General features: G+C 42.0%; 1 protein-coding gene across 18 annotated transcripts in view; it reads right to left on the bottom strand.

Moving 5' to 3' along the window:
• The window catches only part of COBL (cordon-bleu WH2 repeat protein), a 244,509-nt gene that overhangs the window by 122,066 nt on the left and 106,664 nt on the right, over positions 1-15,779 (bottom strand). The window lies entirely within an intron of this gene.

The following is a 15,779-nucleotide window of genomic DNA, read 5'->3' as shown; positions in this document are numbered from 1 at the left end:
GTGATCTCCTTTAGTGTAAGATTCAAATATTAGCAAGTTAGACCAGAAGTCAATTCTAATTGGCTGTACTTTGAACATATTTTCACATGTAATTAATTGCTCTACTCTAGTTTCCAGATATTATTTAATGAAATCTGGATTAATAACTATAATAGTAATAAGAAAAAAATAATAAATGGTGCTTGCCCTTTAGAGCTAAAAATAATTTATTTACCTGCTACCAAATGACTCTGGTGGTTAAAAAAAAAAAGAAAGAAAGAAAAGAAAAGAAAAGAAAAGAAAAGAAAAGAAAAGAAAAAAAAAGCAAGTTACAATTGGTTCTTGAAGTCAGAAGATAACCTTAAAAACAAACAGCAGAGATAGTTTTTGGCACAGTTAAATCTACATAGATGACTGGAAAGAGGAAATGAGAATCATGGTTTGGCAGTGTCCCTGGATATACAGTACATAGAAGATAAGGTTTAATAGTAGTGACATTGGCTGTATATATAGTTTATGGGAGTTCATGGCTTTTCTTTCTGCATAGTTCAAACTCCCAAAATTAATAAATAAACACTCAGAGGAATCTAAGGAGTAGCACATATTAAATAGAGTCAATACTTGAGTTCATGGAACCTAAGCAGACCACCACCTTCCTAGTAATGTGTAAGTCAGCTACTTGACTTGTTTAGACTTTACTTGAGGTATCTATTCAGAGTCCAATTAAAAAGATTTTTATGGAGGACAGCCTACATCAATCAGATAATTGCCAGCATCCATCCTTCCACAAGACCAAGAAAGGTCACATCACATTACATAGAGTGAGTGAGAATGGAAGAGCCTCACAATGTGTGTACACACACACACACACACACACACACACACACACACACACACGTGCTATTCACACAAACTTGCAAAATGCTTCTGGTCCATTCTAATGCAGAAATCCATTATGCTAAAAAGAAACCATATCAAATGCAATACAGTACCTTAGGAATTATGATAAAAATATTTTTGCTTAAAATCTTTAGATAAAAAGCTGTACTACATAGATAATAACAATAAATAGCTATTATTTTCAAGCGAGGAAGCCAAGCAATTCCTTACCTTTTTACTTTTCATTGTTTTTCTTCCTTTCAAAAAAAAAAACTTCCTCCAGTATCCAGGAAGTAGTTATTGTCTGAATTTACCAAATTATCTCAGCATGCAGCTCAATGTCATCTCCAGTGAAATATCCTTCTTGAAACCTCAACCTAGTTATCCCCAAAAGGAGACACTGAGCTCCAGGGGCGGGGCACAGCAGGAAGCACTACACACACGTGTCCAGCTTTATGGGAGGCCTCCCTTCAAAGGCCTTGTACTGTCTAATTACAGGTGCACAGCTTTGACCACAGCTGAAAGCACTCTTAGCCCAGCTACTAGGGCGGGGGGGGGGGCACTCTGACCATGACATGAAAAGGGTTTTTTGATCTTTCTCACCACACAATGGAGGTCAAGTATAGAGCAGTGATAGGTCATACATTCAGCCTATCTCTGGATGCCTGTTTCCAATAGTAGCCACTAATACCACCCTTTACATATACATTTGCACCTCAGGTGCATGCTAGCACATGTGCGCATACGTGTACACCGTGGCCAAAGTTAAAGGGATAAGGGTAGGCTTGCAAAGCACAAGATAGTATGGCTGAAGAACTGGAAAAAATTATGTCTTAGCCTTGGCTCTTTCCCTTTCCTTTAAAGGTTTCTACTTGGGCTGGAAGCCCTGGTGTCCCCTTGAGTTGGAGCTCCTCAAGAGAAGAGTCAGATTGGGAATTCAGGAGAAGCCTGGAGCTTCCGTGCTCAGACTTTCCTCCTCTGTCACTAGGAGTAACCTACTCCACATGAGGAAGCAGATCCCCAGTGTGTAGGATGGGCTTTTATCGGGGAAGCATGGCCCCAAGCCCACAGCATCAGCGCAGGTTTAGTCAAGATGCTGATGAATGTGCTGGGCAGATGCCATGGAGAGGAAGGTTCAGGGAATCATGCCTGTGTGGTTAGTAACTGCAGGGGTGGCCGCTGCTCTTCCTCTTTTTTGCCCCTGTTGTTTCTTTATCATTTCCTTCAGGTGCTTTTTCCATCCTCCCTCTCTCATCTTTCCCCTTACCAATATTAATTGTTCTTATTCCATGAATCAAGACCAGACATTAGAAAATAAATCCTCACTTCAGAGGAGCTGATCATTACACATCGTGATGATTATACTTAGCAATGCTCTATATGCTTAAAAAGTGCATAAAGTAAAACTTAAAAGCTTTCACCATAGAAAGTAGCTGTGATGTAATAGAGATGTTGCCTTGATCCAGATTCTATCACATGGTCTACTTGTATAGGAATAACGTATCATGCAGATAAAGTTATATAATTTTCATTTGTCAGAAAAGGAGTCCTCACTTGTTAAACTATACAAATATACTGTGTATTGTTTATGGACACTCTTCACAGGTGACGCTGTGCACTATAATTAAAGAATAAGTGTTTCAAATCATCTTTACCCTGGGTGGGGAAGGAAGCTTCAGAGGAGTCATGACCTGAGGGAGAAGTGTGCTGGGATTAGAGGGGCAACACCATTTGTATGCCCTGTGACTCTTGGAAATTAATAAGAAAGGATACAATATAAATGTGGCTAAACATTAAGCCTTGTGAGCTGTGGGTGACAGCTGGGTGGCTTGGTTTGTCCTCAGCAATTCAATATGAATTGGGGTGAGGAGTATTTCTAAAGTGCAGAAGGACCCTCAGATGCAGTTTGCAGAGCGGAGACCTGAACACAGTAAGACACCGAAGACCTCCGAGTCTCTTCAGTCATGACACTCACGGCAGGAGACAAGGTCAACATGGGACCCACTTACAATGGAAATACTAGTAAACCATGATTTAACCTGGAAGTCACAAGAAAGGCTGGCCGGTAGGGAAGAAAATGTAAAGTAGATGGAGAAGCAGGGAATTCTGGGGGCTTTGAAAGACACTGTAGGGGTAGACACACATGTCACATGATACCTGGTCCAAGGTCCTCAACACTAGAGATGAGCTCACTCTAGGACTGCAAAAGCAGAGGCTACATGCTGCCAGGGACCCTACGACTACTCTGCCTGATTTTGCCTGCCTAAGCCCAGGGAGAAAGTAGACAAGAGAGCTGGCAGTTACAAGAGCCAATATCAGACGTCTTCAGGAAGAAATAACTCAGTGTAGAAAAAAACACATGAGATCATAAGACTGTCTGTGCACAGCACAGCTGGCCATGTGCCCACTATTTGACATTCTCAGGGTACAAAATGAAAATAAATCCAGAGGGTCAGGACAAGATAGGAAGAGGCCCGAGATAGGGCTAGTAATGAGCAACGAGCAGAACAAAGATTCCACAATTCTTTGAAAGGATATATTCCGGGAAAAGCCATAGTGTAGGAAGCCTATCTCCACACAGATCTAGATCAAGACACAAACAAATGTGCACAGGAAGTCTGAGGGAGCCCCAAAAGAAGAGGTGAGGTTGGAGAAGTAAGGAGGCCCCAGAAAGATGCACCTTGCCCAGGCAGCCAGATCTCCCAGGCTCTGAGCTAAGGGGTCTGCAGACAGCATCTCTCCAGCTGTTGAGGGTTGTAACTATCCCCACAAACCCCAAGGTTAGGAGGTGGGAGCACTGACTGGGCAGAGAGCTGGGAGAATCACCACTGGCGAGATCATGGCAACTGGGCTGTGCCACAACGTGAGGTTCTGGGTGCTCTCTGAAGGTAGTGGATGTCCTGGTGATGGGTCACAGGTGTGCATGGGTAGCACAGAACTACCATTTTCTGGCTGGAAATGATCATGCATATGTTACCTCTCCTCGGTATCTGAAGCAACTTACACCAATCAACGTGCAGCCATGTTGAAAATCTAGCTTTATATTCATCTGTTAAAGAATATGGAGAAGGCCAAGAGAGAACTAAGGATGCAGGGAATAGCAGATCATACCTTAAGGGAACAGAGAAGAAATCAGTGTTTGAAAGGGACATTTTCTACCCCCAACATCGCTACAAATATTATGTTTTCAGTAGAAGCTAAAAATCTGTACTTCCTTTTCTCACTCAGAGGTAGCTAAGGTTGATCAACTTTTCAGGCTCTGATATGCACTTCAAGCTAAGCTTCTGCAATTGTTGTGTGAGAAGTGTCCTCTGAAGGACCATGACTTGGTTCTTAGAACCTAGTAGCAGGTGGTGGAGTCTTCAAAAGGTGGGGTCTAGTGAAGGGACTGTAGATCCCTGGGACAATAGCCTTGTTGGGGATATTTGAATCTCATCCTCTTGTTTCTTGGGGTTCCTAGCATCAAGAGATGAGTAGTCTCCTCTGACACATTTCTATCATGAGACAGACAGACAGACAGACAGACAGACAAAGAGACAGAGAGACAGACAGAGAGAGAGACAGACAAAGAGACAGAGAGACAGAGGCAGAGAAAGCAAGAGACAGACAGACAGAAAGACACACACACACACACACACACACACACACACACACACACACACACAGTGTTTATAGAAATGGAATCTAGGCTCACATACACAATAGGACAGGCTGGCAATCTGTCATTAGGCTACATGCCAGACTGTCTTAGACCTGTTTTTCTTTCTAACTCTAACGCACCTGCACGCATGTGTGGGTTTGCGTGTGGAGACTACGCATAGATGGCAGGTGTCTTCCTCTATTGCTCTTCATCTTATTTTTTAGACCTAGTCTCTCACTGAACTTGGGGATCACCGAGTCCCTGAAATCCTCCTGTCTCTGCCTCCCAGAGCTGGGATTGTGGCAAATACTTTGCCCACTGAGCCGTCTTCCTAGCCTCCCCACCTTCAGATATTTCACTTCCCTAACAGATGCTGATGAGCACAGCATCTCTAATTGGACAATTAGCAATCTCCCAAGCCCTGACATTCCAAATGTTCTGGGTGCTGACACGATGCTTATGTTTCCCACTGGGAAGCCTTTCAGACTTTGAACTCTTGAATTAAGGGCTATCAGCTGGAAAAAAAAAACAAGCACAAATGCTGCAGATATTTCTTGTGCCAATTATTTTGGAGAAGGGGCACTAATCTGAACTCTCATTGCAAATACTTTGGGAGGAAAAGTCATTGAAGCTTTAAATATAAATGTCTCCCTGGCAGCTTCCACAGTGGCCCTTTGGAGAGGCGTAATATGACTGTTTTGTTTCTAATATAATTTTTCCATTCATTTACTTAGTTTATGAGAGGCACATATGTAGAGGTCAGACAGAGGAGGATACTTTGCAGCAGGCATTTCTCCTCTTCTTCCATGTGGGTCCCAGGAACTGAATCAAGCCATCATACTTGGCCGCAAGCGCCTCTACATGCTCGGTCATCTCATCAGCCTACTTGGAATATTTTAATTACCACTTTTCACAAGTACATGGGGGGGAGAGGAATTTTTGATAGCTTCTCTCAGCTGTGTAGTGAGGTCCATATACCTCTAATGTGTAGGAGTTTCCCAACTGAGCCGTGGGAAAAGAAATGCAACACAGAGAAGCTTCACAAGGAATTGGTCCTTGTATCTGGCAGGAGCTTGCCCTTCTGGAAATCAATGTAGCAACATAGTCTTGTGAGAGCCATAAAATTCCCAGATTCACTAATTCTTCTGCTAGCTTCCTTTTAAAAACAGAACAAAACAAACAAACAAGCAAGCAAGCAAGCAAGCAAGTGAAAAATATTCCAAATGAAAACGGTTTTGGAGACAATGGCGGCATGGGCAGTGCCAAGTGACAGATACATGAGTTTTATCAAGAAAGAAAGAATAAGCAAGCTACCAAGATGAGACTTGATAGCCTATGACCATATAATGGGAGAGGAGGTCTCCCTTGGTCATAGACCTAGGGGAGGGGAATAGGGTGAAAGTGGGAGGGAGGGAGGAATGGGAGGATACAAGTGATGGGATAACAATTGAGTTGTAATCTGAATAAATTAATAAAATTAAAATAAAAAAAGTAAAATAAAAAATAAAAATATCGAAGAAGAAGAAGGAGGAGGAGGAGGAAGAGGAGAGGAAGAAGAGGAGGAGAAGAAGAAGAAGAAAAAAGAGCCGGGAGCCTGCACTGTGCTCCCTCTCACTCAGCAGTACTTTGTTCTTCTAAAGGTACTGGTGGTGGTGTTGGTAGTGGTGTTGATAGTGGTGGTGGTGGTGGTGGTGGTGGTGGTTCTGGATCTATCCAGCACAGGGAAAGATAGGGCTATGAAGTCAGAGGACTGTGAGTGCTCACATGAGTGCAACTTCCAACAGACACGACCTAGAGCCATTCTCCTTCCGCACTGCAGATGGAACCTCAGATGGAACCCAGGGTCCGGTGTGCTAGGCAAGGGCTCTTTGCTGTGCTGGACTCCCAGCTTCCTTCTATGCAAGCACATCCAGCCTTACCACTATGAAGATAAACAGGGTGAACATTTAAGTATATGATGTGAAATGAGGCGGTGGGGGTAGGGGTGGGGGGAAAGGGGGAAGGGTGGAGGTGAGGGAGGGGGAGGGGCAAGGGGGGAACAAACCTGCCAGTGTGCGTGTGTGTGTTTGTGTATGTTTGTTTGTGTGTGTGTGTGTGTGTGTGTGTGTGTGTGTGTGTGTGTGTGTGAGGGTGGCTCTGCCACTGAGAAAGGCTCAATGTGACAAGACACCGTGGAGACTAGAAAGCATTTTGTGATTCCCACTCTACTCATGCACATACTAGTAGCACTAATTGTGGGTAAAAAGACAAAGGGGGACATTAAGTTCAGAGAGATATGTGGCATTGTGATCTTGGAGGAGTCAGAGTAGAGCTGTGGGGTGGATATGATCAAAATGTACTGTATACACGCATGAAATTCTCAAAGAATAAATAAAAATATATTTTAAAATTGCCATCTGCTATTCATTTTATCCTTCTGAATATATAACGTAAAGATACAGACTATACAAAATTGATTTCTAACAAAAGTTAGTTCTACCCTACAAGCACATGACTCGGCCCTCAGGGTATATTTTCTTATTAGCAATTTGTGAATGTTCCAGAAACAGCCTTCTCAAGCTTTTCCTAGCTAGGGCATGCCTGAGTCCTTGTGCTTGTGGGAACACTGACACCCTGTGGTGGAGCCAGCACCACACACATCCTTCTGGCAGCCTCTGGGAGTTCATTGTCCTCCCCGTGAGACCAGTGCCAGCAGGGGCTGAAGGCAGGCTGGAACGTGTGGGGAATATGACAGAATCTTCTTAAGATGGTATTTCTAATAACAGTTCCTAAGTTGTCCTTGTGTTTATGGGCTTCTTTGGTATTTTCTGGAGTCCTAAGTGGCTTGCACCAACAAAACCAAGGTCTGTGGGCAGAGACCCCAGAGAGCTTTGACTATGGAACCAACTACGAAACAGAGCAAGAGGCTCCTCCTGCACAGGAGAACTGCACACGGGATCAGTTTTCCCCACTGAGTGAACAACATGTGAGTAACAGGGCAAGCGAATAACAATGCCTCTCGTTTTAATTTTATTTATTTGCTTTTTAGTCACTGATTCTTTAGCTCATTCATCAAAATCCTTTGACTTCATAGTAGCAAGTAGGAGCCCAATGAATGAAGTTTAGATTGGTGCATTCATAGAAATTGTTTTAAATCAAGTGATAGGGCCTATCAACAGTAGATTATCTCCCATGGTTGATTCTAGACAAGGTCTGTGTCTTGCCCAGGGTCCCTTAGCTAATGACAAGTCCTCTAAAGCACATTCCCTTCTGTGGGCCTAGAAAGAGGAGCTTCCTGGAAAGTGTGGAATCCCAAGAAAAGCATTTGAAGCTATTAGGAAGGGACTAAGTATATTTAATATGATATAAGTAACAAAGGAAGCTAAATCTTGGAATAAGGTAAACTTCAGTGTGCAGAAACTGAATTTGCCTGAGAAGTGGATTATGTGGACCATTGATACTACTTAAAACTCCCCAAGGAAAAAAAAAAGCAACCAACAATATCTGCAACCTCTCCCACAAGGGTCCACTCAATTGTGTTCACCATTTAAGAAGGCTTCCCTGTGGATGGCATTACACTGAGCTCTCCTGGAGAATACTGTTTTACAGTGAAGAAGTCAAGATGGACAGGCTCTCCTGCTGGTCTGGAATCTAATGCTTGCTCCTGACCTTGAGGCAGGTGCTTGTCCTTGTCCTGGCTCTCACAGAGCCTGACATTACCCTCAAACACACACACACACACACACACACACACACACACACACACACACACACACACCCCACACACAGCCCTCCAAACAGCTCCCAGCTCCAATGGCAGAAGAGCACTCAAAGTCACAAAGCCATCAATCACCACACAGCTTGTATAGCAATATACAGCCTGGTCCAGGCCTAGAAGGAGAAGACATCAAGTGATGGGGGGTGCTGATGAGGTGCTTGCAGCTTATCATTGCACTTATACAGTGGTAGTCCCTAAGTCTACACCATACCACTAGGAGGAGGAATAGCTTCCCTTCAATCCTTCAAAACAGAGAACATACAAAGATCTGAGGGCTGCCATGACCCTGACTGCTGATGCAATCAGACCCTGCCCTCTGATCAAATTAAGGGTGTACTTGCAGGCTAGAAGACAACAGCAAAGTGACAAGAAATAGTAGCACAGTGTTCTTAGGAGATGCTGTGTCACCTACACACTTGCCTAGGGGGGAGATCATATCAAACACACAAAGGGATTCAACAAGTTCAACAGACTTGATCAACCATCCACCTCCGGTGAAAGGAAGACTAACAGAGATTATACAACTCAGCTCGCCACGGAGGCCAGAGAGGGCTGGGGCAGCAGAGACGGTCACCATCTCATGACATGCCATCCTGCCCTAGGTTTTGAACTATTTTCAAAACCAACGGTTGACTAGCATATCAAAGCTACATTTACAGACTTTATTTTACATGAAAATTAATTACCATTAATTTCCTAATAGGAAAAAAAAACATCGCAGAGAACACTCCACACTGGTGGGTAACCATCTTTCCCTTCTCTTTACAGTTCTGCAGTCATTAATCATGCTGAATCACGGCTGTTTAATCTTTCTGTCTCCCACAGAAGGGCGCCTGCTATTACAAATAATACTGCAAGAAACAGCCTCCTGAGTCATCACAGACTCTGGTGAGGGAGCTTTTGGGATTGATAGATTTATAAGTGTAGGATTTCTGATGCATAGAATATGAATCTACTTATAATTTGAGCAGATATTCCCGAATTCTGCATTTTAAATGCATTCTGCTCAGTAGCACACCGAAAAATCCCCACAGATTAGCCAGGAGAGGTGGTGGGCAAACCTCTGAAATTTTGCCATCTAATAGGCAATAAATGAGAGCTCGTTGTAACTCATTAGCATTTCTCATGTCTGAGCTTCAACTATTTTGTATATTTATTTATTCATTCATTTATTTTCATTCACTTTCTATCCCAACCCTATCCACCTCCCTCCTCTCCATCCCAGTCCCACCCTCCCTCTATTTTCCCCTTCTTCCCCCCCCGTCCCCTACTCCTCAGAAAAGGAGACCCCCTCCCCATCAACCCACCTAGGCACATCAAGTCACATCAGGACTAAATGCATCCTCTTCACTGAGGCTAGGCAAGGCAGCAGCCCCACTAGGAGGCTGTGATCCGAAAGCAGGCAACAGAGGCCATGTCAGAGACAACCCCTGCTCCCCTTACTAGGGACCCACATGAAGACTAAACTGTCCATTGGCTACATATACGTAGGGGGCCTAGGTCCAGTCCATGCTATTTTCAATAATTTATGCATCATGCACATCGGTTTTTCTCTCGGCATCGTAATGCATTCCCATCTATGTACCCACTTCAGTTTGCCTTCTCTATTTCTACTGGGCTCATAGAGACTGGACCCCCCAACCAAAGAACATACATGGATTGGTCCTAGGCCCTCTACATATATGAAGCTGATGGCCTGCTTGGTCCTCAAGTGGGTCCCCTAACAACTGAAGTGGGAGGGGCTGTCTCTGACTTGGACTCTGTTGCCTCCTTCTGGATCCCATTTCCCTAGCAGGGCTGCCATGTCTTGGCTCAGTGAAAGGGGAGGCACTTAGTCCTGATGCAACCTGATGTACCGGGTTGGGGGCGGATATTGGCACCCGGTGGAGGGAGCAAGTATGGGGGAAGTGGGTGGGAGGGTAGGAGTGGGAGAAGATGAGGGAGTGGGGTTGCAATTGGGATGTAAAATGAACAAATAAATTAATTAATGAAAAAAAAAATAAAAGCCCTCTCCCATGTGACATTTGGAGCTTTATAGTTTTATACTATTCTTGCATTCCTATTTGCTCTTGCTTTCCCTCCTCCTTCTCCTGGATTGCTTTCTTATGCCTTTATTCTTCATGCTGTCATTCAAATTCCCCCCACACCCCAGCCAAACTTATTAATGTTCTCATTAGCACATCTTGAGTTTGAGCCACAGTTAGAAAATTGTTCACACATGTTTTCTGCTGGCCACATGCCTGGTTTCAATATGCACATGTAGATTTCTGATCTTCAGATTTGTTCTGGCGTATGCTGCGGAACACGTACACTTTTCATTTTTCTTCATGGTCATTCCCACCCTTACTTGTTCACGTTTTCACTGCCCTCACTGTTGAGTGTTGACTGTGCTGTCTCCTGCATTTGCTGTGCAACTGGCTCCCAGTTTTCCTATTGCATCACTGTGCTACCTGCTACAATTCTCTTCAAGGCTTCAAAGTCTACTTTTTAAAAAAAATCAGTAAAGCTTTCCATTTTCCTGGCTTTTCAGGTTTTCTTGGCTCCTCTTGTTTGTTAATTTTTCCAACTAAACTTTATAATTAACTTAATGCATTCTGAAATGAAACCAAAACTGAAACAATGGTATTGAATCGACCTGTCCAAAAGGGTGGCCTCTGATTCCATAAACAGTTCTATTGTTACACATATTTGCAGATCTTACTTTTTTTTTTAAATGCTTTGTCTATTTCCTATGAAGTTTTCCCCTAGGTTCTGTTATCTATGAGTCACCCATCCATCCATTCATTCACCCACCCACCATCCACTCATCCATTTATCCACTCCTCTACCTATCCATCTATCCAGCCAGCCAGCCAGCTGTGCACATCATGACTATGATCTTAATGCTCTTCCTAAGTACACCAAAATAGCTCACATAAATTAGCAACGTTTATTATAAAATTAAGCTACCATTCACTAATGTAGGAGATGTCCTTGTTTATATACTAGCCTCAAACATATGAAATGCCAAGCCCTTGGATATGATAGGTTCCCTACTCAAACATATGATGTTTATTGAGTGTTTGAAATGTTAGAAGACATTTTCAACATCTCATGGATAAAACTTAGGCTGATGAAAGACAAGCCTGAAACACTAATGAGTTTATAGCTGTCAAAAGTCATCCTCTGCTGGAGAACTCCTACAGCTGATAAACACCTTCAGCCAAGTGTCTGGACAAAAAAAAAAAACCAACTCAAAAAAGTCAGCATCCCTCCTGTATACAAATGGCAATCATGCTGAGAAAGAAGTTAGAAAAACTACACCCTTCACAATAGCCACAAATAATATAAAATATCTTGGTATAACTCTAACCAAGCAAGTGAAAGATTTGTATGAAAAAAAAAACTTCAAGTATCTAAAGAAGGAAATTGAAGATGGTATCAGAAGATGGAAAGATCTCCCTTGCTTGTGGATCGGGAGAATCAACAAAGTAAAAATGGCCATCTTACAAAAAGCAATCTACAGACTCAATGAAATCCCTATCAAAATATGTACACAGTTTTTAAAGACATTGAGAGATCAATTCTCAACTTCATATGGAAAAACAAAAAACCCAGAATAGCTAAAAAAACAAACAAACAAACAAACTATCCCATACAATAAAAGATCCTCCAGAGGAATCTCTATCCCTGATCTCAAGCTGTAGTATAGAGTAACAGTAATTAAAACATCATGGTACTGGCATAGCAATAGGCTGGTTCATCAGTGGAATCAAATTGAAGACCACACACCTATGGACACTTGATTTTTGACAAAAAAGCCAAATCCATACAATGGAAAAAAGGATAGCATCTTCAATAAATGGTGCTGGTCTAACTGGATGTTTACATGTAGAAAAATGCAAATAGATCCATATTTATCACCATGCACAAAACTCAAGCCCAAGTGGATTAAAGACCTCAACATAAAAACAGAGACACTAAATCTGTTAGAAGAAAAAGTAGGGAAGAGCCTTGAGCTCATTGGCACAGGAAATAACTTCCTGAACAGAATATCAACTTAAGGTCAACAATCAATAAATGGGACCTCAGAAAACTGAAAAGCTTCTGTAGGTCAAATGACACTGTCAACAGAACAAAGCGACAGCCTACAGATTGGGAAAAGGTCTTCACCAACCCTATATCTGACAAAGGGTTAATATCCAAAAATATATAAAGAGCTCAAGAAATTAAACACCACCAAACCAAATAACCCAATTAAGAAATGGGGTTCAGAAGTAAACAAGAGAATTCTCAACAAAGGAACATTGAATGGCTGAGAAACACTTAAAGAAATGCTCAGCATTCTTGTCCTTAGTCATCAGAGAAATGCAAATGAAAACAACTCTGAGATTCTATCTTACACCCATCAGACTGGCTATGATCAAAAACTCAAGTTATAGCACATGCTGTCAAGGATGTGGAGAAAGGGGATGTGGGATCAGGACAGATGCTGGGACTAGTTATTGGACTTCATGTGAGAAGAGCATGGAAGAATGGGGAGATAGAAGAACCCAGAGGTCCAGGAGCCCCACCAAGGCTGGCAGACCTGGACCCAGGGGGCCTGCAAAAACTGCTGTACCAACCAAGGACAATGCATGCAGTAAACCCCTTGTTCAGATTTAGCCAACGGACAGCTCATTCTCCATGGTTGTTGGGAGCAGGGACTGCCTCTGACATGAACTCTGGTGCCCCCTATTTGACCTTGGTGGGGAGGCCTGGTGGCACTCATAGGAAGGGGAAGCAGGCTATCTGGATGAGACCTGATAGGCTGTGATCATATGGTGGGGGAGGAGGTCCCCTTCTGTCACAGGTCTAGGGGAGGAGAATAGGGTGAAAAAAAGGGGAGAACGGGAAGATACAAGTGAGGGGATAACAACCAGGATGTAATCTGAATTATAAGAATAAATAAATAAATAAATAAATAAATAAATAAATAAATAAAATTTTAAAAGTCATCCTCTGTTGATTTTAAGTCTGTTTAATATGTGATTAGTTCTGGTAGAAACTTACCTAAGATTCCAACAGAAGATGTTTCCTTAAAATCATTACATAGTTCTATTCAGTCTGATGTGATTTATACAGAAAAAGGCATAAGCAAGAATGTGTCCCTTTTTACCTGGAATTGCATTAAATCCTCAAAATTGCAAACATTCTTACTTGTTAAAAAGAAGTGGCTACAGTGAAGGTAGAAGTCTGTTTTCCACAGTGCATTAAAATAAAGCCAATGAGAGAAGAAAACACTCAAGTTCAGAGCATTAAACTGTGTTCAAGTGCATACAGAAAATCAGTGCATCTCAGCACAGCTGCGGTTAGAGGCAGATGTGACATAATTACCGCTGCCACGTTTTTTATTTACTTCCTTTAATTTTAAAATGTAATTTGACTTTTGTATCTAAGATAAATTTGACTTTTCTTAGGCCAACAATAAAGGCTCGTTGCACCAATTAACTTAGATAACAGGCATTTTCCTCAGTCTGAGTGAGCTAATTTTCAGTAACCCCAGACCTTGACAAGAATAAGATCAAGATTGTTCTCAAATAAAATTCCATATTATTGACAAATTCAATTCACACACAAAAATAAGCTTGCACTTCATGAAAATACAAATCATTAAGAATTTGTTTGCAGGGCTAGAGGGATGGCTCAGAGGTCAAGAGCGCTGACTGCTCCTCCAGAGGTCCTGAGTTCGATTCCCAGCAACCACATGGTGGCTCACACCGATCTATAATGTGGTCTGACGCCCTCTGCTGCAAATAAAGCACTCATAGACAATAAATAACTCTTTAAAAAAGAATTTGTTTGCAAGGGCTGGAGACATGGCTCAGTGGTGAAGAGCACTGGCTGCTCTTCCAGAGGACTCAGGTTCAATATCCTGAATCCACATGGCAGCTTACAACTGTCTGCAACTCCAGTTCCAGGGGATCTGACACCAAGGGGATTTAAAAAGTAAATCATTTTTTAAAGTATTAGTTTGCAAAATAAGACTATTACAAACACTTTCAGCCTCACAAATACAAAACTTAGAAACTATTTATTAGCAAAACACGGTGAGTGTGCTAAGCATCTGACAAATGCTAGCGTAACTTTTCTTTCTTTGTACCGCACAGACGGCAGCCATTCCAGTATAACCACAAATCTGACCGCTCCCAAGTTTTGGCCATGAACAAATTTGGAGGATAATTTGTTTATTTTTGACCACAGTTCACTGTGCCTTGGGGTGTGTCCTCTAGAAAGACTTCAAATAAGGAAAAAGGGCTCATGTGGCAGGATCATAGAAAATGTCCCTCAGTTTTCATCAGTAAATGTGGAAAGATGTAATACATTTTGCCGAGTATTTTCTGGATCCATGGAATAGGTCAAAGACCATTCATCTTCCATTTTATTAAGAAATGTCTTTGCAAGAAAAATTTACTTCCCATATTTAATGATTCCATATCAACAACTTTAACATCTATATTATCTTGAAATTGTTATAAACACTTAACCTTTCTGGGTGGTGGTGTCTTACACCTTTATTCCCAGCACTTAGGAGGTGGAGGCAAATGGATCTCTGAGTTCAAGACCACCTTGTCTACACAGTGAATTTCAGGACAGCCAAGGCTACATAGAGAAATCCTATCTCAGAAAACAAAAAACAAAAAACTTAACCTGTAAAAGTCTTTTATAACTTAAAGCTATATATATAAGCCTAAAAATAAAAAAAACTAGATGAATATTTCTATATCATACATTATTTCAAGTTGCTATAAAATGTTTTCAAGTATCAAATACATGTTGGATAGAACAAAAATCTGATGTGAAAATAAGAGTGACAATGTTATTAACAATATGGAAAAATTTGTCTGGGCAATTTGTGTATGCACGTACGCATGTGTGTATGCATGTGCTGAGAAGAAGCCAGAGGCGCACACTGTCTGTCCAACTCTGTCACCAACTACCTTACTCCTTTGAGACAGGGTCTCTCACTGAACCTGGAGACTGCCATTTCAGGTAGACTGGCTGGTCACTGAGCTCCCAGGATCCACCACACAAAGGAGTTGTAGGCACACAAAGCAGCCACACCTATCTTTGTATGTGGATACCAGGCACTGAACCATCTCCCTACACCTGTCAAGATGAATTCTAGAGGTAAATGTCAGACTTTGATGACAAATATTCAAATATAAGTACTTATATGATGAAATGAATAACACTGTTTCAGGTATTTTAAAGTATAAAGAAACTTTCTAGATGCCGATTTTGAAATGCTGGAACAATGCAGTTTGAAGAAATTCCTTTTGGGGCTCTGTGGACAAATTATAGTCGTGACGGTTAACATATGCTAGCTCTAGGTGGCCAGTGGCCACAAACTCTCAGCCTACTCTGAGCAGTGTGTGGGGAAAGTTTCAGAATGGAAATTCACCTAATGTAACGCAGGGTTTTCCTGCCCATGCCTAGTGGAACACAGAGCAGAAGCTGAAATACTGAACATGGTCCAAGTAACTACGCACAGCACCACGACGT

The sequence above is a fragment of the Acomys minous genome (genome assembly GCF_964271855.1).
Source record: "Acomys minous genome assembly, chromosome: 10".
Classification (NCBI taxonomy): domain Eukaryota; kingdom Metazoa; phylum Chordata; class Mammalia; order Rodentia; family Muridae; genus Acomys; species Acomys minous.
Note: the sequence above shows the minus strand (reverse complement) of the source record. Positions and strands in the feature narration are given on the sequence as shown.